The sequence below is a fragment of the Meriones unguiculatus genome, chromosome 2 (assembly GCF_030254825.1).
Source record: "Meriones unguiculatus strain TT.TT164.6M chromosome 2, Bangor_MerUng_6.1, whole genome shotgun sequence".
NCBI lineage: Eukaryota > Metazoa > Chordata > Mammalia > Rodentia > Muridae > Meriones > Meriones unguiculatus.
Window position 1 is genome coordinate 85983016 of NC_083350.1, and position 24053 is coordinate 86007068.

The 24053-nt window shown below is 40.5% G+C and overlaps 1 protein-coding gene across 3 annotated transcripts in view; it reads right to left on the bottom strand.

The window, feature by feature from the left end:
- The window catches only part of Jmy (junction mediating and regulatory protein, p53 cofactor), a 175499-nt gene that overhangs the window by 146905 nt on the left and 4541 nt on the right, over nt 1–24053 (bottom strand). The gene's annotated exons all lie outside the window — the stretch shown is intronic.

The following is a 24053-nucleotide window of genomic DNA, read 5'->3' on the forward strand; positions in this document are numbered from 1 at the left end:
CTAGAAGAGCAAGTAGCCATTCTGGATAGCATTCTATAACATTTCTTAAAAATGGCCTGCCTTCAAGAGTAACTGTTTTACCAGAGCCTGAACTACTGTAGTTTACCAGAACCTTACTTATCTCTTCCAAGAAGGGGCATAGACTTGACTAACAGCCTCCCTTGCCATTTTTCATGGGATGAGGGGATAAGGTTAAACACTGAGAAGCACTTGTCAAGGTAATAACCCAAAAGCACAGCCTGTAGGACTGAAACCTCAGTGTCACGCAGAACATTTCCTCTCCACCCAGGACCTTATCACCACATCAATAGTGTCTCCTATGACAAGAAGGAATCAAGCGACAAAAGTACACATCTCAACCAAATCTCTAGGGACACCCAAAGACAATTTAACCTGATACCTAGCATAACAGTCTTAACTCCTAGCCCAGTGGTTCGCAACCTTCCTAACACTGTGACCTTTTAATACAGGTCCTCATGTATTAAAATTAGAACCTGCCCCAAAACTCATAAAATTATTTTAGAGATGAATTCGTAACTGTAAGTGTTTAAAGGATTTTTTTATTATGTATGCAATGTTCTGTCTGCATGTACACCTACATGCCAGAAGTGGGCAAATTCCATTATAGATGGTTGTGAGATACCATGTAGTTACTGGGGATTGAACTCAGGACCTCTGGAAAAGCAGACAGTGCTCTTAACTCTAAGCCATCTCTGCAGCCTCCCATTAATGTAATTTTACTGCTGTTATAAAGTGTAATGTAAATATCTGATAGAAGGATGTCTGATATGCGACCCTTGTGAAAGGGTCATTCAACTACTAGGGTGTCATGACCCACAGGTTGAGAACCACTGTTCTAGCCAGCTAAACATAAAACTCCAAACTGAACTATTACCATCATCTTTTTCACTCAGGAGGTTATGTTCAGGCTCTTAATACAAAATTTCAAGACATACTCAAAAACAAAATGTAATCTGAAGAGGAGAAGTCATCCTAACCACATTCAGTTAAAGACAAGATTGAAGAATTAACAAAATAGAAATTAATACACTATAGCTCAATCAGGAAAAAAAAAGCAGGATTAGCTGAATTAATTTTCTGACAGAGGAGAATGGATTTCAGAGCAAAGGAAGGTATCAAATACAAATGAACATTAAATAATGAAAAAATCTTTGATGTGTGTACATGTTCAAATAGAGCACCAAAATTCAATACAAAAGCTACCTGCCGGGAAAAACATGGTCCCCCTGTTAAAAAGGAGACCACAGGATCCCTCAATGATAAAGTAGTTGAACCAACATCACATCCAACTGCATGTAACTACTGTCTATCAACCACTTCTAGTTAACTGTAGCTCATACAGTACATTCACCAAAGTAGACAGCTGTGTCATTAACACAAATTTAGAGAATTAGAAAACTAACTAAATATGCTCTCAACATCTAATAAAATTAAAATAGAAATCATTAACACAAAGACTATCAGAATTCTCTGAAACAATTAGAAATTAAGCAAGTTAATTCTAAATTAAGGCATAAGTCAAAGGAAAAGTCTTAAAAGAAATAAACATGCTGGGCAACAAAGATGGTTCAGCAGTTAAGAGTGCATAGTACTCTTTCAAAGGACTCAAGCTCATTTCCCAGTATGTATGCTGGATGGCTCACAACTACCTGTATTCACATGTACACACTTTTACACTGACATAATGAATACTCATAATTAAAAAAACACAGTAAGTGAAAATACAACATCAAAATCTTGGACATACAAAAAAGGAATGCTTAAGAGTATAGCGTATGGCACTGGAAAGAAAATGTTTTAAAAGAAGATATAAAAAACAATAAACTTCCACTTCAGAAAAACTTTAGAGTAAATCTACAGTAAGTAGAGAAATGACAATTGAAGAGGGCTCATGAAAGAGCCTAGTGGGTAGAGCATAAACCCCAGGGGATCTCTGAAAGGAGAGCTAACACCTCCAACTGATTTTCTACTACACATTTTCTACTGCACACACACACACACACACACACGCCCCTATACATTTTTAATATATTTACTTATTTCATACACACTGTTGTTTTGTCTGCATGTATGTCTGTGTGAGGCTGTCAAGTCCCCTGGAACTAGAGTTTCAGGCAGGTGTGAGCCACCATGTGGTTGCTGGGAATTGAACTCGGAACCTCTGGAAGAGCAGCTAGTGCTCTTTACCCCTGGAGCCATCTCTGCAGCCTCCTGCCTAAACATTTAAAGTAAAACTGCCAAACCTGGTAGGCAAACTGTGAGTTTGATGACAACCTGGCCTACAAAAGATTCTAGGCCAGCTAGAACTACACAGTAAGATAACTAAAATTTAAAAAGTGATTGGTATCAACAAAATAAAAGAAAAACCAATAAATGAAAGACAATGAAAATCTAAGGGTTGATTATTTTCATAGAAAATATTAACAGTTAATGAAAGGGTAACACAGAGAAGACATAAGTACTAATTTCAGAAGTTAAAGAGAAATCGATTTCTCCGTTATTGATCCTTGCACAGCAGAAACACATTCAAAATTCTGGGATGAGGATCTTCATGCATAGTATGAAATTATTTTAAAGTGCTGTGGCCACACAAACAACTGAAGAACAATTCTGGTGTTAATTCTTGCTGTTCCAGGGGATAGGCTGAGAATTTGTTATATGCTACAATTTGAAGATGTAAATGAATACAACAGAATTATAAAAAAATACTCTTAACTCTCCAACAAAAAAGAGAAAAAATGACTACACTGTTGACCGACCATTCACAGAATACTCAAAACTGACCAGAGAACACTTATTGCCGTGTCCACAATATCTCTGCAGTATTACTTTGCAGTAGACTTCTCGGATTGTAAGGGACACCTTATGGGTGTCATTTCTGCTGTCAATGAACTTGCTTGAAGTCTACCGGGGAAACACAACAATCAAACTCACGGAAAACTAAAAACTGCAATGTGATCACCCTGTGACAGAGAGTCGCCACTTGCAAACAGACTTGCCGATTCATGCACCAGAATGAGGGCTTCTATGCCCAAAGTGAAGCAATCTGTTCCCCTCAAATACCTTGTTTCAAAGAAACAACAAGGAACTATTTCCACACATACACATAGACCTTAGTTGTGATTTAACATCACACCCACAATCCCTGCATTAAGGAGGCAGACGTACTAAGATCTAATTCAAGGGCAGCCTGGCTGCAGAGTAAGGTCTAGGCTAGCCTAGGCTGCCCAGCCAAAACAAAAAGCAAAACCAAAAAAAAAAAAAAAACAACAACAAAAAACATCTAAAAACTGTCTTAACCTGTGCATGAACATACACAAAGGAGATGAGGAGGGAAGAGAAGATTGCATCTAATGTACATAACAGCAAGCACTATGAGAAGAGTGGAACCTTAGCCTAAGACTAGCAAACTAGGAGGGGAAAAAAAGCCACCCCTGCAATCCCAGCACCTGGAGGCCAGCCTGATCACAAAACAAGTCCAGGACAGCCAAGGCTACACAGAGAAACCCTGTCTTGAAAAACTGGGGGAAAAAAATTTAGCAAACTGGAGAGAAGCAAGGGGAGCAAAAGGGATCCTAGAAGAAGTAGCAGACCATGATGCCAGAGTTTCTAGTAGCAAGAGACAAAAAGGTGAGTTTACAGGCTCCTTTTATCTGTCAATAAAGTTGTTGGTGACTTCAAAAAAAGTTTAGAGATAAAATAAATAGAATTTGGCGCTGGAGAGATGGCTCATCAGTTAACAGTACTGGTTCCAAAGAATTCAGGTTCAGTTCCAAGCACTTAGAAAGCAGCTCAGAACTATCTATCTGGACCCAGTTCCAGAGAGGTGCTCTCTCCTGGTTTCCAAGGGCATCAGGCATGAAAGTAATTGACAAACACGCAAGAAACACAAACACATTTTTAAAAAGTAACAGAATGTAGTGACTGGCTGAACTTCAATGCATTAGAATTAAGAATGACTACTAGATTTCTGATGTATACAAAGACAGGAACAACAACAACAACAAGTGTTTTTAGCCAGGTGGTGATGACGCTCACCTTTAATCCCAGCACTCAGGAGGTAGAGGAAGGAGGATGTCTCAAGGCCAACCTGATTTACAGAATTAATTTCAGGACAGCCAGGACGGACGGACGGACGGACGAACGGAAGGAAGGAAGGGAAAGGAAGGAGGGAGGGAGAGAGGGGACGATACATTTCTGAAGTGTATTGAGAGAGGAACAAATGACAGTGCTTCTAGGAGATCACAGATCAAAGACAATGCTTCAAACAGCAGTTTAGACATCTAAGGAAGGAAGTCTTACAGGGGTTGCAAATGTTCAAGATAGTCCTCACACCCTCAAAAAGACTAACTAGTGAAACAAGCTAACAGACTTTTAAGAAAAATGCTGACTGTAAAGTACAGTAAACATTTAGAGCAGTGGTTCTCAACACTCCTACTGCTACACCCTTATGTTGTGGTGACCCCAACCATAAAATTATTTCACTGCTACTTCATAATCGTAATTTTGCTGTTATGAATGGTAATGTAAACATATAATATGCAGGATATCTGATATGCCACCCTGTGAAAAGTTCGTTTGACACCCAAAAGAGTCACACCCCACAGGTTGAAAAACAGCTGGTTTAGAGGCAAAGTGGGTCATGTTCGAAGGCTAAGAAATTAAGCTGAGGACTAGGCACCAGTGGCTTATGCCTTTAATCCCAGTACTTGGAAGGCAGAGAGAGGCGGGTGGATCTCTGTGAGTTCAAAGCCAGTCTGGTCTACAGAGTGAGCTCTAGGGCAGCTAGGCCTAGACAGAGATCCTGTCACCAAAAGGAAAAAAAAGAAGAAAAAAAAATAAAAAATAAAGGAAATTAAGCTGGGTCTGAGAAAGAGCGCTCAAGAGGTGAGGGAGAACAAAGCAGACTTCAATATTAGCAGCACTGCACTCTTCTTGACGCACAGAATCCTCACAGGAGAGCAGAGCATTGCACACAATGTCAAAACAGCACTCACCAGGAAACACTGAGCCCATCCACAGACCAGGCAAAAAGAATGGTGCCCGTGATCAATCACCAGAATTGATCAACCAAGTGAGAAGCAACATAACGGACAGTACTGTGCCACTCAACTAATAAAAGCATGACACAGAGGTCCAGTAAAAAGATGGCACCCCTACCAAGCCTGATGTGAACTTGTAATCCTTACTACTCTGGAGGCTGAAGTAACTGTATTGCAAATTCAAGGTCTGCTGGATGTGATGCCACATCCTGTAAACCCAGCACTTGGCAAAGAACAGGAGAAATCCCTGATATTCAGGGTATCACTGAATATTCAAGACCAGCCTAGGCTATATAGTGAGTTCCAGCCTAGCCACGATCATTCATCAAGACCTTGTCTCAAACAAAAGTGAAAGTAACACTCTGGTACAAAAAAGTTCAAGTTCACAGGGCATGTTGCTGAATGCCTTTAATCCCAGCACTTGGGAGGCAAAGGCAGGCAGATCTGAGTTCAAGGTCAACCTTGTCTACAAAGAATCCAAGACGGGTAGGGCTCTGCTGTCTTGAGAAACAAACAAGCAAGCAAAAAAGTTCAAGGTCAGCCTAGGTAACTTAAAGTCAAAAGTGGAAAAAAAAAGAAAACAAAGGACTGGAGACAATGGTTCAGTATAGGGCAGTATTTGCCCTATACCAAAGGGTACAAGGCCCTTCAATCCAGTGCTGCAAAGGGAAATGGGAACAAGAAATACAAAACACCTCAAGAGCCACTTCATACCAGTGTGTTTGCACTAACACTGCCAAGCAATAGATATATCATAAAAATGAGGCAAAGTTATGTAAACATTTCTAATGGAGATCCTAGGCAGTGTTTGCTACTCATCTCAGCCATACCAAGCAACAAAGAACTAAAATGTTCACATTAGAGAGGAAGGAGGGATGATAGAACACTTATTCTTGATATAAAACAGTTCCTTTCTTACTACTTATCCAACAATTTTTACTATTACTCTGTCTGAGATTAATTATGGCTATTTTTTTCTTTTCTTTGAGTTAGGCTCTTCTCTGCAGTCCAGGTTGGCTTCACATCTTACTGAGTGCTAGGATAGGGCCTGCACTACCATTCTGGGCAGAATGACCACTAAACTAAAAATCAAGCCACAACTTTATCTTCATTAGAGACTTATTGTTGTTCCAAAGGGGAAAAACAAACAAAACAAAAACCTGCCAGGTGTAGGTAGGGGTGCAGACTTTTAATCCAGCATTGGGGGGTGAGGGAGAGGCAAGCAGATAGCTGAGGTCAAGGTGAGACCCAACTTAAAAAAATGAAAACAAAAACAAAGACAAAAACTTACTACTAAGGTCAATCACAAGACGATATTTAGGCTTAACCAGAAGGGTAACAAAACTTACTAGATAGGGTCTCAGATTCAGTGCACACAACACCAGAGGAGGTTGGATGGTTTTCTGCAATTCAATTATAGTCACCAAGTTAATTCTTTCCATTAAGATCACCTTACATGTGTATGTAAGTGAGAGAGCCATGTTCAATTTAGCTTTTCATTTCTACTGAGAAATAATGAGCTGATCATGAAGATATTTTGATATATTACTGCCTCTTAGTCAGAAAACTGGCTCTGTTCCTTTAGAGTCCAAAGGGATAGAGCTGGGCATGGTGTTGCACATCTGTAACCTAGCGCTCAGGAAGCTGAGGCAAGATGACAAATTCAAAGCCAGCCTGCACAAATCCAAACAAAATACAATAAAAAGGGCTGTAGCCTGGGGCTGGAGAAATGGCTCAGAGGTTCAGAGCACTGGTTGCTCTTCCAAAGGACCCAGGTTCAAATCCCAGCACCCACATGACAGCTTATAAGTGTCTGTAATTCCAGTTCTGACACCCTCACACAGGCACACATGGAAGCTGAATACCAACATAAATGAAATAAAAAAAAAAAAGGGGCTGTAGCCCAATGGTAGAACATATATCTAGCATTCTCAAGCAAAGTTCTGAGGCTTACTCTCCAATACCTCAAAAACAAATAAGGAAAGAATAGGTATAGTGGTGCAAGCCTTTAAACCCCAGCACTTAAGAGAAGCAGGGAGATGCCTGCGAGTTCAAAGCCAGCCTAGGCTAAATAGTTCCAGAACAGCCAGCCAGAGCTACCTAATTAAGACCCTGTCTTGAATGAATGGATGGATGGATGGACGGACCCCAGCACTGGGAATAAAGGCAGGCGGATCTTGGCCAGCTTGGTTTACATTATTAGGTAGTTACAGAACAGTGAGAGCTAAATAAACATTCAAAAATTTAAAAATGCAGAAATAAATTCAAAGTATTTTCAATTTCTAAGCAAAAAAAAAAAAAAATCCATAAACTTAGTGAAATAAAATAGTCTTGTCATTTTTATGATATACAAAAAAGGCAATTTACAGTTTACATGAAGAAAAGTCTAGAAAAATACCACCTATCACACCTCATTTAAGAATCAAGTATAAGGAACAATGAAGTTCAGATCTGTGAAAACTTACATAAACATGGAACACTGAAATTATGTGGTAACTGCCATTTCATCAGAAAGAGAAAAAACTATTTTATCTCCCCCCAGTAGTGAAGAAAGGAAAAACAGAATCCAGTTGGGTCAGGAAGTATTAATACAATCAAAAAGGAGAAAAAAACAAAACACAGTTTTTTTTATTTTGGTCTGGATTTGCTTTATCAAGGAAAAAAGTTTAAGCCTGGCTCAAAATCTAGACACTACCTTGCCACAAGCCCCCTATACACACAAATCACTAGTACATTTTGGTTTAATAATACAATATTGGCAACACAGACATAACCAACTTGAGTGCTGGCCTGGAGGTGTATAAGTTCAGTGCTAAAGTGCCTGGCATATAGAATGGCCAGCAAAGCCAAAGGAGAAAAGAACCTAACAAGAAGAAAAACAAACCAAAACAACCCAAGAAATACAGAGTGAACTATAGCAGGAGCTGGAGAGATGCTCAATGATTAAACACACTGGCTGCTCTTCTACAAGTTTACTTCCCAACAACCACATGGCCACTGACAACCAACTATAATTCCAGTTCCAGGGGATTGGGGACAGACATCTTCTTCTGGACTCTACAACTATTAGGCACATAAGTGGTGCACACACATGCAGGCAAAACACCCCCACAAAAAAATTATCAAACTTTGGGCAGAGTGCAGGGAATCTTATGAAAGAAGGGGGAGATGAAAGACCTGGAGGGGACAGGAGCTCCACAAGGAGAGCAACAGAAGCAAAAACTCTGGGCCCAGGGGTCTTTTCTGAGACTGATACTCCAACCAAGGACCATGCATAACCTAGATGTAGCCCATGACAGCTCAGTCTCTAAGTGGGTTCCTTAGTAATGGGAACAGGGACTGTTTCTGACATGAACTCAATGGCTGGCTCTTTGATCACCTCCCCCTGAGGGGGGAGCTGCCTTACCAGGCCACAGAAGCCAGTCCTAATAAGACTTGATAGACTAGGGTCAGACGGAAGGGGAGGAGGGCCTCCCCTATCAGTGGACTGGGGGAGGGGTATGGGAGATGAGAGAGGAGACTGAGGGAGGGTTGGATTGGAAGGGACGAGGGAGGGGGCTTCAGCTGGGATACAAAGGGAATAAACTGTAATCAATAAATTTTTTTTAAATTTTCAAAAAAATTGATTTTTTTTTAAAATGAAAAAAAAAAAAAATAGAATAGGTATTTGGTGTATAGAACAGGACCCTTGCCTATCATGTCTGAGATGATGAGTTTGACTACCAGTACCACAAAATTTAATAACCAAAAAAATAATGGAATGTGGTGTTACATGTCCTAAATCTCTGAACTCAGGAAGCAGAGGCTGACAGATCTCTGCAAGTTCAATGCTAGCCTGGTCTACCTAGTGTGTTCCAGGACAGCCATGACTTCATAGAGACCCTGTAAGAAAGACAGAAAAGAAAAGGAGAGGGGAAGAGAGAAGAGAAGCAAGAAAAGGAGGGGAGGGGAGGGGAGGGGAGGGGAGGGAAGGGGGAAAAAAGAAAAGAGAAGATGAAGGAAGGAAGAAAGGAAGAAAAGGAAGGAGAGAAGAGAAGGAATAGGATATCAGAACAAAAGACTCATAATAAGAGGAATGGCAAAACTAAGTTCACAAGGTTTTTTGAAAATATAAATGTTAGAGATGATACCGACAGTTAGCATGACAAGGGTCCATAATTCTTTCTTTCCTTTGCAATTAGCCAACTTCATAAGGCTGTGAGGTCCAACTCTCACCAGTAGTCACCGTACCCACAGTGATAGACGACGGAAGCCATCCTGACCAACTATGGCAGTTAGCAATGTTTACTAATCCAGTTTGGTTGACACGTACAACCTTTTAAACAAAAGGAAATCATGAGTGTGTTACTTTGACTTTGCCAACTTTGTCCTGGGCTTCATGCAGCACAAACATAAAAGGGCCTGAGGCAGTATAAACTGGCATATCCTTTACAAAGAACAATTTAAATGCATATTCCCTTGATTCAGCAATTTTTTATAAAAATGTACTTTACAGATATACTTTACTTATAAGTGTGTGAACAGACACAAAAAGATCAGTGCTGGCTTGGCACCCAAAATCTCAGCACCACATAAAGTAGGTGCAGCAGCTGTACACACCGGGAACTAGTACACTCAGGACGGACAGATGCAGGAAGATCAGTTCAAGGTCACCTTACATACGGAGTTTGAAGTCAACCTAAGATAGGAGACTCTGTCTCGAACTTCTTTTAATCTATAAATCAAAGCAAATCCATTCACTGGAGTATTATGTAGATAATTTTAAAAGCAACAGCTTGTTAAGGGAGAGAGAATCTATGGAGGAGGGTAAAGTTGTAAGATCTTGGTAACTATATGAAAGAAAAGGCTTCAATGAGGTTGACTCCATGAGAAAGAACTGAACAGATAGGAGAAGAGAAATGAAAATGGGTGTCTTACTCAGTTTTAAAATTCAACCACGAAACAAGTGTGTAGCAGTGGGGGTGGTGACCACTTGTTGAGCCCAAACTAGCCTTGAACTCAGATCCTCCTGCTTCAATTTCTCAAGTGCCAGAGATTTTGTAGACATTCCTTCTCTACTTACCAAAGGTATTAACTTACAAAAAGCGTAGTGTGTGGGGGGGTGTGGGGGGGGGTGGGGGGTGGGGATGATGCAGGGACTAAACCATCCTTTCACCATAATATCCAAAACTATGTGTATTTTTCCCTATGATGAGTCTAAAATGATACTTGAAAATGACACACTTTCTTTAAGATAACCAAACACTAAGTTACACAAACAGCAAAATATTTAAAGAAATGCGAAAAAAAAAAATGAATGGGAGCAACATCTCTAAACAATAAAGGTTGCCCTGGTCATTCCTGGTAAATCACTCAAGAGTGGTGTAGAGCAATTCAAGATTAGGGAACCTCAGTGAAATAGCATTGAGTTCTGCTTTCAAGGACACTAAAGGCAATGCAGTACAAACAGTTGTAGATACTATTCATTTTCTGCCAAAATAAAAATATCAAGTCACTCTATGCTTATTAATTTAGAGTAAGTTTCACAGATGTGTAAAGAACTAAGGTAGACATATATTTCCAAATGTTAAAGTACTTAGCTAGTATTTCCTATATGCTTTTTACTTTCCAACAGAGCAACTCAACTATCTAGCAACTAAACTTAATACTCCTGCAGAAGCCCAGGGCATCTCACCTAACAATACTAATTTATTAATCGTCTTTGCTATAAAGTTTCATGTTTTTCCAACACTAGATTACTTTAAAAGCAATGATAAACATTTTAATTATACTTCTTTTTTAATCTAAGTATTCTGAACATACCTTAAAATAAATGTGAAATGTACTTAAATTTACACTGCACTCAATGGATTTTAAACTGTTCCTCTAATCCATGCTAACGGAATTCAATGGGACTGGCACAGGGGTGAGTGCTCACCACCTACTTAGCTCAGGGAAGGGTGAACAAAGAAAGGAAAAACCTTCTGTGTCTGTAACCCCAGTCCTAGGGGATTTAATACTCTCTTCTGGCCTCTACAAGCATTACATACACATGGGGTACAGACAATACATGCAGGCTCATATTTATTAATAAATATGATCTTTTTAACTCTGAAAAAGCTCCTCTGAGATTTTAGGGAATTATTTGCAAACATAGAAAACATGTGGGAGGCAGAGGCAGGCAGCTCTATAAATTTCAGTCCAGCCTGGTCTACATAGTGAAGTCCAGGACAGTCAGGGATACACAGAGAAATCCTGTCTCGAAAAACCAAGAAAAAAAAAAAAAAAACAGGAAGAGAGCTGGAGAGATGGCTCAGTGGTTAAGGAAAAAAAAAAGAAGAAGAAAAAAAGAAAAGACAATTTACTAAGCATCACATAGAACTAACTGAGCCTAATAAGCAAAAAAACTTGGTGTGCTGGGGTGGGGTGTGTCAGTGAGGACTGATTCAGGGCCCTGTTTATACAACCTAGGCAAATACTACACTACTTAGCTGCATTTCTAACCCTTCATTTCCTTTTTCTTGAGACAGTCTCATATAGCCCAGGCTAGACTTGAACTGTCTAAGTATCCATGACCTTGAACTTCTGATCCTTCCCTTCCTTCCAAACCAGGGCTTTCAGCATGGAAGACAAGAATTCTGTCAACTGAGACTCCCAGCTCTTTTTCCACTACGTAGCTCTGGCTAACCTGGTTCTTACTATGTAGACAGATCCTCCTGCGTCTGCAGCAAGACTATGGGGTTAAAGGTGAACCATCACTCTCTGCCACAAGTCTGTGTGGTACTTGAACTTCTTCTGAAGCTCCAGCAGGGGTTGAACTTGCCATTCTGCTTCAGCCTCCTAAACAGCTGGGATTACAGACTTGCACCAGACCTCTACATAACCTTTTCACCTCAATGTAATCCTGGTAAAAATGGGCTTTTAACACAAGAGGTTTCAACTACATTAAGTCTAAAACAAGTCTGCCTAGTGAAAAATGCCTCCAACACAGTTTTCTTTAGGAGTAACAGACCTGGTGAGCAAAACAGTGTGTGGGTAACTAAAAGGTGGAGCAGTTGGGTGTTTCAGTTCATAGGTCACTGCAGTTACTACTGTTCATTTTGTCCAAAATAACAAATATTTCAAAGAACTAAATGTATGAGATGATAGATAACCTGATTAAATCAATATGGAATATGTAAATATACTAAACTATTATTTAGTAACACACAAATTATTGTGAACAGAAGTTTAAGAGTCCCTAAAAACTACAGAAAAAAAAGCCATTTTGTTAAGAATGGTACTAGGATTATCTCTCTTGTCACTATGACAGCAAACTGGCACAGATAGTAACAAGCCTATAATCTCCAGTGTGCCTTGTCTGTAGTCTACCACCGTTCCGATGCTGTCATGCCCTAAAGCCTTCATATTCATCACTGACTCAGACACAACTTCTAATCCTGCGAGACCCATTCGTCATATGCTTACAAGTACACACATTTCCACAGTGCCTCTTCTGCTTACATACACAATGTTCACCGTGTCACAGCTGCTTAGCTTCCATGCGGCCATGTAACTTAGAAGCAATAGACCACAACATGTAGCTTAGGTGTACAGTGCCACAGCACCTGTAATTCACAGAAGGACACTGTGGAACTGACTTACACCACATTAACTTTCCACTCCTTCCCAAACAGAAAGAAATCCTTTCAAAGAAATTTCCTTATAAAATATCTCTTCATTCTATGAAGCCACAGTCACCTTGGTACCTAAACCTCACAAAGACTCAACAAAGAAAGAGAATTTCCGGCCAATCTCCCTTATGAACACTGATGCAAAAATACTTAATAAAATACTTGCAAACAGAATCCAAGAACACATCAAAGATATTATCCACTATGACCAAGTAGGCTTCATCCCAGGTATGCAGGGGTGGTTCAATATACGGAAATCCATCAATGTGATCCACCATATTAACAAACTGAAAGAAAAAAAACCACATGATAATCTCCCTAGATGCTGAAAAAGCCTTTGACAAAATCCAACATCCATTCATGTTCAAAGTATTGGAGAGATCAGGGATACAAGGCACGTATCTAAACATAGTAAAGGTGATATAGAGCAAACCTATAGCCAACATCAAACTGAACGGAGAGAAACTTAAAGCAATCCCACTGAAATCAGGGACAAGACAAGGCTGCCCACTCTCTCCATATCTCTTCAACATAGTACTGGAAGTCCTTGCTAGAGCAGTAAGACAGTTGAAGGAGATCAAGGGGATACAAATTGGAAAGGAAGAAGTCAAATTATCACTATTTGCAGATGATATGATAGTATACCTGAGTGACCCCAAAAACTCTACCAGGGAACTCCTACAGCTGATAAACACCTTCAGCAAAGTGGCCGGATACAAAATTAACTCAAAAAAATCAGTAGCCCTCCTGTATACAAAAGACAAAAGGGCTGAGAAAGAAATTAGGGAAACAACACCCTTCACAATAGCCACAAAGGACATAAGGTACCTCGGAGTAACCCTAACCAAGGAAGTCAAAGACTTGTATGAAAAAAAATTCAAATCTCTGAAGAAAGAATTAGAAGAAGATATGAGAAGATGGAAAGATCTCCCATGCTCATGGCTTGGCAGGATTAACATAGTAAAAATGGCCATCTTACCAAAAGCAATCTACTATAGATTTAATGCAATGCCCATCAAATTACCAACACAATTCTTTACAGACCTGGAAAGAAAAACTCTCAACTTCATCTGGAATAACAAGAAACCCAGAATTGCTAAAACAATCCTCTACAATAAAAGATCTTCCGGAGGTATCTCCATCCCTGATCTTAAGTTGTACTATAGAGCAACAGTTTTAAAAACTGCATGGTACTGGCATAGAAACAGAATGGTGGATCAATGGAACCGAACAGAGGACCCAGAAATAAACCTACACACTTATGGACACCTGATCTTTGACAAAGACGCCAAAACCATACAATGGAAAAAGATAGCATCTTCAACAAATGGTGCTGGTCTAACTGGATGTCTACATGTAGAAAAATGAAAATAGATCCATACTTGTCACCCTGCACAAAACTGAAGTCCAAGTGGATCAAAGACCTCAACATAAAACCAGACACATTAAATCGGCTTGAAAAAAAAGTGGTAAATACCCTAGAACTCATTGGTACAGGGGAAAACTTCCTGAACAGAACACCAACAGCACAGGCTCTAAGAGCAACAGTCAATAAATGGTACCTCATGAAACTGAAAAGCTTCTGTAAAGCAAAGGACACCGTCATCAAAACAAAGCGACCACCTACAGATTGGGAAAGAATTGTCACCAACCCTTTATCGGACAGAGGACTCATATCCAGTATATATAAAGAACTAAAGAAGCTGAAAAGCAGCAAACCAAGTAATCCACTTAAAAAATGGGGAACAGAGCTAAACAGAGAATTCTCTGTAGAGGAATACCGAATGGCAGAGAAGCACTTAAAGAAATGCTCAACCTCACTAGCCATTAGGGAAATGCAAATCAAAACAACCCTGAGATTTCACCTTACACCCATGAGAATGGCCAAGATCAAAAACTCAAGTGACAACACATGCTGGAGAGATTGTGGAGAAAGGGGAACCCTTCTCCATTGCTGGTGGGAATGTAAACTTGTACAACCACTCTGGAAATCAATCTGGCGCTTTCTCAGACAACTAGGAATAGCGCTTCCTCAAGATCCAGCCATACCACTACTGGGCATATATCCAAAAGAGGCTCAAGTACACAAAAAGGACATTTGTTCAACCATGTTTGTAGCAGCTTTATTTGTAATAGCCAGAAGCTGGAAACAACCCAGATGCCCCTCAACTGAAGAATGGATGCAGACATTGTGGTACATCTACACAATGGAATATTACTCAGCAATGAAAAATAAGGAAATCATGAAATTCGCAGGTAAATGGTGGGATCTGGAAAGGATCATCCTGAGTGAGTTGTCCCAGAAGCAAAAAGACACACATGGTATATACTCACTCATATAGACATACAACATAGGATAAACCCACTAAAATCTGTGCATCTAAGGAAACTAAGCAAGAGAGAGGACCCTAACTAAAATGTCCAATCCCCATCCGGAAAGGCAAAGAGGATGGACATCAGAAGAAGAAGAAAACAGGAAACAACCTAGGAACCTATCACAGAGGGCCTCTCAAAGCCTCTGCCCTTCAGACTATCAAAGCAGAAGCTGAGCCTGATGGGCAACTGTTGGGCAGAGTGAATGGAATTTTAGGTAAGAACTGGGAAATAGTAAGAGCTGGAGAGGACAGGGTCTCCACAAGGAGAGCAACAGAACAAGAAAATTTGAACACAGGGAACTTCCCAGAGACTCATACTCCAACCAAGGACTATTCATGGAGATAACCCAGAACCCCTGTACAGATGTAGCCCAGGGCAGTTCAGAGTCCAATTGGGTTACATAGTAATGTGAAGAGGGACTGCCTCTGACATAATCTGATTGGCCTGCTCTTTGATCACCTCCCTCTGGGGGGGGGGGGGAGCAGCCTTACCAGGCCATAGTAGAGGACAATGCAGCCACTTTTGATGTGAACTGACAGACTAAGATCAGAAAGGAGAGGAGAACCTCCACTATTAGTGGACTTGGGGAGGGGCATGCAAGCAGAGGGAGGAGGGAGGGTGGGATTGGGAGGGGAGGAGGGAGGGGCTTATGGGGGGATGCAGAATGAATAAAGTGTAATTGATGAAAAAAAAATAAAAATATCTTACAAAAAAAAAAAAACTCAAGTGACAACACATGCTGGAGAGGTTGTGGAGAAAGGGGAACCCTTCTCCACTGATGGTGGGAATGTAAACTTGTACAACCACTCTGGAAATCAATCTGGCGCTTTCTCAGACAACTAGGAATAGCGCTTCCTCAAGATCCAGCCATACCACTACTGGGCATATACCCAAAAGAGGCTCAAGTACACAAAAAGGACATTTGCTCAACCCTGTTTGTAGCAGCTTTATTTGTAATAGTCAGAAGCTGGAAACAACCCAGATGCCCCTCAACTGAAGAATGGATGCAGAAATTGTGGTACATCTACACAATGGAATATTACTCAGCAATGAAAAATAAGGAAATCATGAAATTCGCAGGTAAATGGTGGGATCTGGAAAGGATCATCCTGAGTGAGTTGTCCCAGAAGCAAAAAGACACACATGGTATATACTCACTCATATAGACATACAACATAGGATAAACCCACTAAAACCTGTGCATCTAAAGAAACTAAGCAAGAGAGAGGACCCTAACTAAAATGTCCAATCCCCATCCGGAAAGGCAAAGAGGATGGACATCAGAAGAAGAAGAAAACAGGAAACAACCTAGGAACCTACCACAGAGGGCCTCTCAAAGCCTCTGCCCTTCAGACTATCAAAGCAGATGCTGAGCCTGATGGGCAACTGTTGGGCAGAGTGAATGGAATTTTAGGTAAGAACTGGGAAATAGTAAGAGCTGGAGAGGACAGGGTCTCCACAAGGAGAGCAACAGAACAAGAAAATTTGAACACAGGGAACTTCCCAGAGACTCATACTCCAACCAAGGACTATTCATGGAGATAACCCTGAACCCCTGCACAGATGTAGCCCATGGCAGTTCAGTGTCCAAGTGGGTTACATAGTAATGGGAAGAGGGACTGCCTCTGACATAATCTGATTGGCCTGCTCTTTGATCACCTCCCTCTGGGGGGGGGGGGGGGGGGAGCAGCCTTACCAGGCCATAGTAGAGGACAATGCAGCCACTTTTTATGTGAACTGACAGACTAAGATCAGAAAGGAGAGGAGAACCTCCCCTATTAGTGGACTTGGGGAGGGGCATGCAAGCAGAGGGAGGAGAGAGGGTGGGATTGGGAGGGGAGGAGGGAGGGGCTTATGGGGGGATGCAGAATGAATAGTGTAATTGATGAAAAATTACAAAAAAAGGGAAAAAATAATTTAAGAACCTTAAATGACTTTCAAAAGTGGAGGAAAACATGGAGTTAGTCAATTGGCATGGAGCATGTCTCGCCCCTGGGGGCAATGGTCTCCTGAACCTACTGAGACCTTGGACACCACCACTGCTAGTTCTAGAACTGACGCAGGATGTTCCAACGAGGGGGTTAAGGCTTCTCATAACATTTCCTATAAGCCCACACCTGTTTGTCTATATCCCCCATTTTTATTCATTATTAGCCAGATAGAGCCAAGTAATTGTGGTAATGATACTTGCTTTTTTGCCCAATGCTGGAATGCTAGTAAATTTAGGTATGCCCTGGTTACTCGCATGCCTCACTGGGTGCCTGTGCCCGTTGATGCCCCTCACGCTATGACTCTCTTCAGACAGAAAAGGGATCTTGGAACTACAGCCACCATTGTTACTACCATCTCATTGGCGGCTGCTGGAGCTACCACCGGGGCATTAGCCATGAGTCATACTGTGCAGACTGCTCAGACCATGAATAATCATTTAGCCAATGTAGCTCATATCTTAGTTGTACATAAAGGAATTAATGCTCAACTAAAAGGAAGCTTGATGGTGTTCAATCAGAGGATTGACCTCGTGCAGGAGCAAATTGATACCCTATGGCAAATCGCTCAACTTGGCTGTCAATGAAAATATGCTGGACTTTGAGTCACTAGCATATAACATGAGAATTTTTCCTGTGCTGCAAATCTGTCTAAACAATTGTCGAGCTACATTTTACGTAATTGGACTGGAGAATTCGATACTACGATGGAGCAGCTGAGAGTGGCCATTGTCATGGTAAATTCTACCAGAGTGGACGCAGGACTAGCCACAGGATTATCATCATGGATTGCTGCAACCATGAATCATCTGAAGGAATGGGCGGGCATGGGAGCGTTAGCAGGCCTTCTGGTGTTGGTCTCCTTGGTTTGCCTGTGGTATATATGCAAGATTAGAGTCTCACAACAGTGTGATGCAGCCATGATCATTCAGGCCTTTATAGCCATTGAAGCAGGACATTCTCCCCAAGCATGGTTGGATACCATAAAAAGCTAAAATGTTACGCTCAGGATGCGAGGCTAAGCACTGCACTCAGGGTCAGCCGCTTTGGGCCCAGAGAAGAGCATGTCTGATTGCATGCGGGTTGATGCCCCAGGTCCCGCCTCTGAGAAAAAGGTATCGGACGGGTCTGATGCTCTTTGGGTGGATGACACCTAAATGAACATCTGTACAAAGTCCCAATTTATTTCTAATATCAGAGATCAGACCTCTACTCTTGCCTGATGCGTCTAAAACAAAAAGGGACTGTAGAGAGCTGCGGAATGCTATGCCTTAAAGATGGAGCTGGTTTCTGCCTTCCACTTTCCCAATGGTGAGTGCTCTCTGTCACGAACAATTCCACATTTGGCTAAGGCTGAGGATCTGGCTTGCTTCCATGTATGTGGACCTATCTGCATTGCCCACGTGGCACGCCTGGGTTGGTTACCCAGAGGCTATTTAAGCTGTGGGCTGGCTTTCCCCAGGGTCAGATGATTGTTCAAGGTTCCTGAGTAAACTGCATTGAAAAAAAAAATCTCTTCATAGAAGCAGTGGTGCACACCTGTAATCTCAGCGCTCAGAGAGGGCAGGTCTCTGTGAGTTTGAGGTCAGCCTGGTCTACAAAGTGAGTCTAGGACAGCCAGGGCAACACAGAGAAATCCTGTCTTGATAATAAAAGAAGAAAAGAAGAAGAAGAAGCAGAAGCAGAAGCAGCAGCAGCAGCAGCAGCAGCAGCAGTAGCAACATACTAACAAAGGTGAAAGGAAGCAAATTAGGCAGTTCTGCACTCAGAGTTTAGGGAGAGTGAAAATATGATGGAATGTCATGAAAAAATAGTGAACTAAATGAGGAAGCTGGAAAATGGTGCTGTTAAACAAGATTTAAAAAGAACAAAAGCATACTTTTAGATTCCTCCCAATTTCAATCTACAAATTCTAAGCATGCTGACACTTCAGATAAGAAGTGTTCCTTTATCTAATCTATGTCAGGTAAGACACATAGAAATAGCTTTAATAAACTAGCTTCAGTTTCCACAAAGCTTAACGCAGAAAACAGTTCAAGACCCAACTCTAAGGAACTCCAGGAAGCCAAAGTGTAACAAACTGTTTACAAAAGCAATAGGGATGTAATTTCTTTTTAAAAGAATAATGATTATTATTCACTTAAAACTTTCAAGGTTCAATACTGCTATTAGAAAGTTAACCCAAAACCTGGTGTGGTGGTGCACACCTGTAATTCTAGCACTCTGGGGGCAGAGGCAGGCAGATCTCTGAGTTCCAGGCCAGCCTGGTCTACAAAGTGAGTCCGGGACAGCCAACGCTACCCAGAGAGACCCTGTCTCAGAAAACCAAAAAAGAGAACAGAGAGAAGAGAAGGGGAGGGGAGGGGAAAGAAAGAAAAAGAAAGAAAATTCACACATTTTCTTTTAAGCCTTCATTAACCCTACCTGCTGTTATCTTTTTATTTAATTTCCTAGTACCAAAAAACACATTTAATATAAACAATATTTCTCAACTAAAAGCAAAAGAAGTTAACATCTTTCTTTCCTCACCATATCTACCAATAAACACAAGTAAAGAAAATAAATTGTTTTACGTGAAGTTATGAAGGGGAAAGTAAGATTAAAAGTTATGAATCCGTTATTTTAAATAAGATTAACAGTAGCAAATGGTTAATCCCAGCACTCAGGGAGGAAGAGGCAGGCAGATCGAAGTGAGTTCAAGGCCAGCCTGGTCTACAAATCAATTCCAAGACAGCCAAAGCTGTCATGAGAAACGGTTGTCTCAAAAAACAAAACAAACAAAAAGAAGCAGTGGGAAACAAGTAAATTTTAGGCACCAGTATAGACTATGCCATATTCCCTAATTCTACTACACAGGCTAATAAATAGCATGAGGAAATACTTTTGTGAGAAAGCATTCTTTTTGCTTTTTTAAGTGAAACATACCCATATCTAAACCAACTTACTCCTTACCAGAATAATGTAAGACAGAGCCTGAGAATATTTAGCCAGGCGTAGTGGCTTAAGCCTTTCTTTAATCCAGGCCATGAGAGACAAAGGAAGGAGGATGTGACCAGCCTGGCCATATAGTGAAAAAGACAAAAAGAAACATCACACAAATGTATTACTACTGTAGCTATACATTGAGAAGTACACACACACACACACACACACAAACACACACAGAGGCAGAGAGAGGGGAGTGGGGGACAGGTACAGGTTGTAAGGCAGGATCTGGTCTAAAATACACAGAACCTTCTTACCTCAGCATCCCAAACTCTGGAATAAGCCACCATGACTGACCATAAAAGTACTTTTATAAATAAATCTTACACATAAAAAAAGGCCAGCCAGGTACCATGACAAATGCCTTTGATCAATCCAGCACTCGAGAGGCAGAGGCAAGGAGAATCTGTGAATCTGAGGCCATCCTGGTCTATACACTCCAGGACAGCCAGAAGTAGATGATTATAGTACATGTACAAAAATATAAAGTAGTGTGATAGCTAATCCTGACTGTAAATTTGATAGAATTTAGAATCATCACATTAGCAAACCTCAGGCACTTGTGAGAGAGCTTCTAGATTGGGTAACTGAGGGTGGTGTCATTCCATGGGCTGAGATCCTGGACTGTATAAAAACAAAGTAAGCTGAATCCCAACATTCACCTTTCTGCTTACTAACAATGTTACTGTTTCATGCTGTCATGGCTTCAATACCAAAACTAATGGTAACACTGTAAGCCACAATAAATCCTTCTATCCAGCATGCACATGCACGAGAGGCCATGAGAGTCCCAGTATCTAAATATGCCTGACCCTATGCTGTTTCCACACTATGATACTGTATGTTACGTAATGCTAGAAAAGCAGAAAGAACATTACCATCTATCTATACCAAAAATCATCAGGAACTACTTATAGTGCATATGACCTGCCACTTATAAGCTCATGTGTTGAAGCTGTGTCAGGCAGTGGCACTATGTAGACGTGATCTGAGCCCAAAAGATTAATCTACTGATGGAGTCACACTTGAATGATGAAGCCTACCCAGAAAAGCAGCTCACTGGTAGTGTACTCTGAAGGTGTTATTTTGTCCAGAACAATTTGAGATGAGCAATCCAGACCTGTCACTCCCTCTCTGCCATGATGGGCTGTCTGCCTTGTCTGAGGTAAAGGCAAGAGTTATTAATTAACCATGACCAGGAACCATGAGCTAACATCTGTCCACCTTCTAAGTTGTTTATGTCGAGCATTCTTCATGGCAATACGGTAAAAACTACAATGCCTCCAGCTTAAACCTTAGAAATCAACCCTCCTATCAACAACAGAGAACTAGGCAGAGTTAGAGAAACCGAATCTCAGAAAAGAGCCACAAGAACTTTCTCACTAAAAGAAAACAAGCACACAGATACTAAAACAACAGATGACCTACCTTTTGTCTTCCGGTCACACTAACAGTACTTTATAGTCAGCAAAAGACCAAATTATTACTAGTGGAAAATATTAAGTTATAGGTAAAGATTTAAGAAATGAAGGCAACTATAACCACACCTCCCTTCCAAATACACGTACCATCACATCACTAAGGAGTTTGTACAAGTTGGTCCTGCTATAACAAGGAAGAATTAAACCAATTTGATGTGTGAAGTAACCTGACTAGCACTATACAACCTTGAACACCTTCTAATGGAATCAAAGAAAGAGTATAAAGATTTAGATAGGTTCTCAATCTGTGGCTGTGACCCCTCTCAGTGGTATCCCCTAAATAAAAATATCAGACATCACAAATTATTTACATTACATTTCATAACAATAGCAAAATTAAGGCTATGAAATAACAACAAAATAAATGTTATAGTTGAGGAACATGAAGAACTGTCTTAAAGGGTCGTAACATTAGCAAAGATGAGAACCACTGATTTAGATCAAGGAATCCAAAAGAACAAGGCGGGGTAGCCTACCCTCCAAACCAAGCAAAGGGAAAATAGAGGCAGGAGGATCAGGGATTCAAAGCAACCCTGGGCTACCTGAGACCTTTTCCTAATTATTTTATTTTTGTGAAGATAAAAGAAAAAGCAAGAAAACAAAACCAAACAAGTACTAAGTTATGACAGAAAATACACAAGGTTGGCTGGACAAACCTACGTCTGCATTTGAATGTTGTCACTCCTTAATAGTTTAACTCTGGCCAAAGCCATGAGCATTTTAAACCTCAGCTTCGCCTTCAGTGATATGGGCAGACATCCACCTGATCTGGATGCAGCTCAAGGGTAGAACACTGTGTAGCATTTAAGCTGGGTTCCACCGGGAATATTTGGAACTTGTTACATAAGTAGTGCTAATAAGCACAAGTTGCAATCCTCAAAAGATGGAATGAAAAACTACAAGATCCTGATCACATGAAAGGAAAAAAAAGTCAAAAGCCATACTTATTAGAAGCTACCTTTGTAAATGTCAGGCAGTTATGATTTCCTACAGTCCTAAGTTAAAAGACATTTTTTGGTGATTTCTCCATCTCTCACCTAAGAGACTAAATAGTTAAGCATGCTATCAAAAGTAATGAGTCCTAATCAAAATTTAGACTGTTCTGACTCCATATCCTTGTAAGTTGTACAGAGTACCTCTTTGAAAGTTCTTTCTGCTCTTAATGGTTTTAACTTGAAAGAAGTTAGAATTTAGCATATTGATGAATAATAAATTCCATAGTAAACAGATTTTGAGATCTTAAGGAAGCCTCCATCGTAATTGATAATTACAAACTAAAACAACACAATCAATTCTGAAGAATAGCTGTGACTAGACAAGAAACCATTATTTGCAAAATATAGGTCAAAGTTAAAACTTTAAGCCATCTATGCACAAACAGTAACACAAACCTTAGCTTTGACCAAGAGCTAAGATCAACTGCTACACTGTTCAAATAAAAATTGCCTGACTGCTGCATAACAGTAGATACAATAAACCCACATAAGCAGTCCAAGAGAAAACTACAAATAATAAATACTAGCCAGGCATGGTGGCACATGCCTTTAAGCCCAGCACGCAGGGAGGCAGAAGCCACCCTGGTCTACAAAGCCAGTCCAGGACAGTCAAGGCTACAAAGAGAACCCCTGTCTCAGAAACTAAATCAAAACCAAAACAAAAACAAATATTTCATTTTATTTAGACTAAAGCTTTGTTTTAATTTATTTATACTAAAGCTTTAATAGTCTATAATCTCAGAATGCATCTTTCATCTAAAAATAATTTATTAATAGTATATTAATTTATAACTTGTAAATCCTCATGAACTACAATCTCCAGTCAGTTACCCAAAGCTGTAAATCATGAACAAAAACTTCCAGTAGAAAACAGAAATGGGAGGGCTTAAGTTCCCCAATACCAATTTTTGAACCTAGGGTGTCACACACAATGGTAAGTGTTCTACCACGGACCTATCTCCACAGCTCTATTATTTTATGATAGGATTTCATGTAAGTTCACCCAGGCAGGTCTTAAACTTATGATTCTTAGCCTCCTGAGTTGCTGAGTATAGACCTGGTAACCCATATTAAACTTTAAGGTTATTCCAAATATTAAATTCCAATTCAAGTCTCACAACCTTTTATAGCAGGGCAAATATTTTACAACAGTGGTTTCTGTTTGGAATGTTGATTTTTTTTTTAGACAGGGTCTCATGTATTCCAGGTTGGCTTCAACTGGCTACACAGTGGATAGCCTTGAACTTGTGATACTCCTGCCCCACCTACCAAGTGCTGATACTACGGTGTTCGCTACGGTGTGGGCTGCTCCACCATGACTGCGCTGGGGATTGAGGCCAGGGCTTCGGAAGTCAGATAAGCACTCCATAAACTGTTCTTTCAGGCCCCCATGCCTTTTTGGTGTGTGAAAATGTAACAAGCCAAGAGTTGGGACACCCACATTATCCCAGTAGGAGGATCATAAATCTGAGGACATAAAGAGACCTTGTCTCAAAATCTAAAAACTTAACAA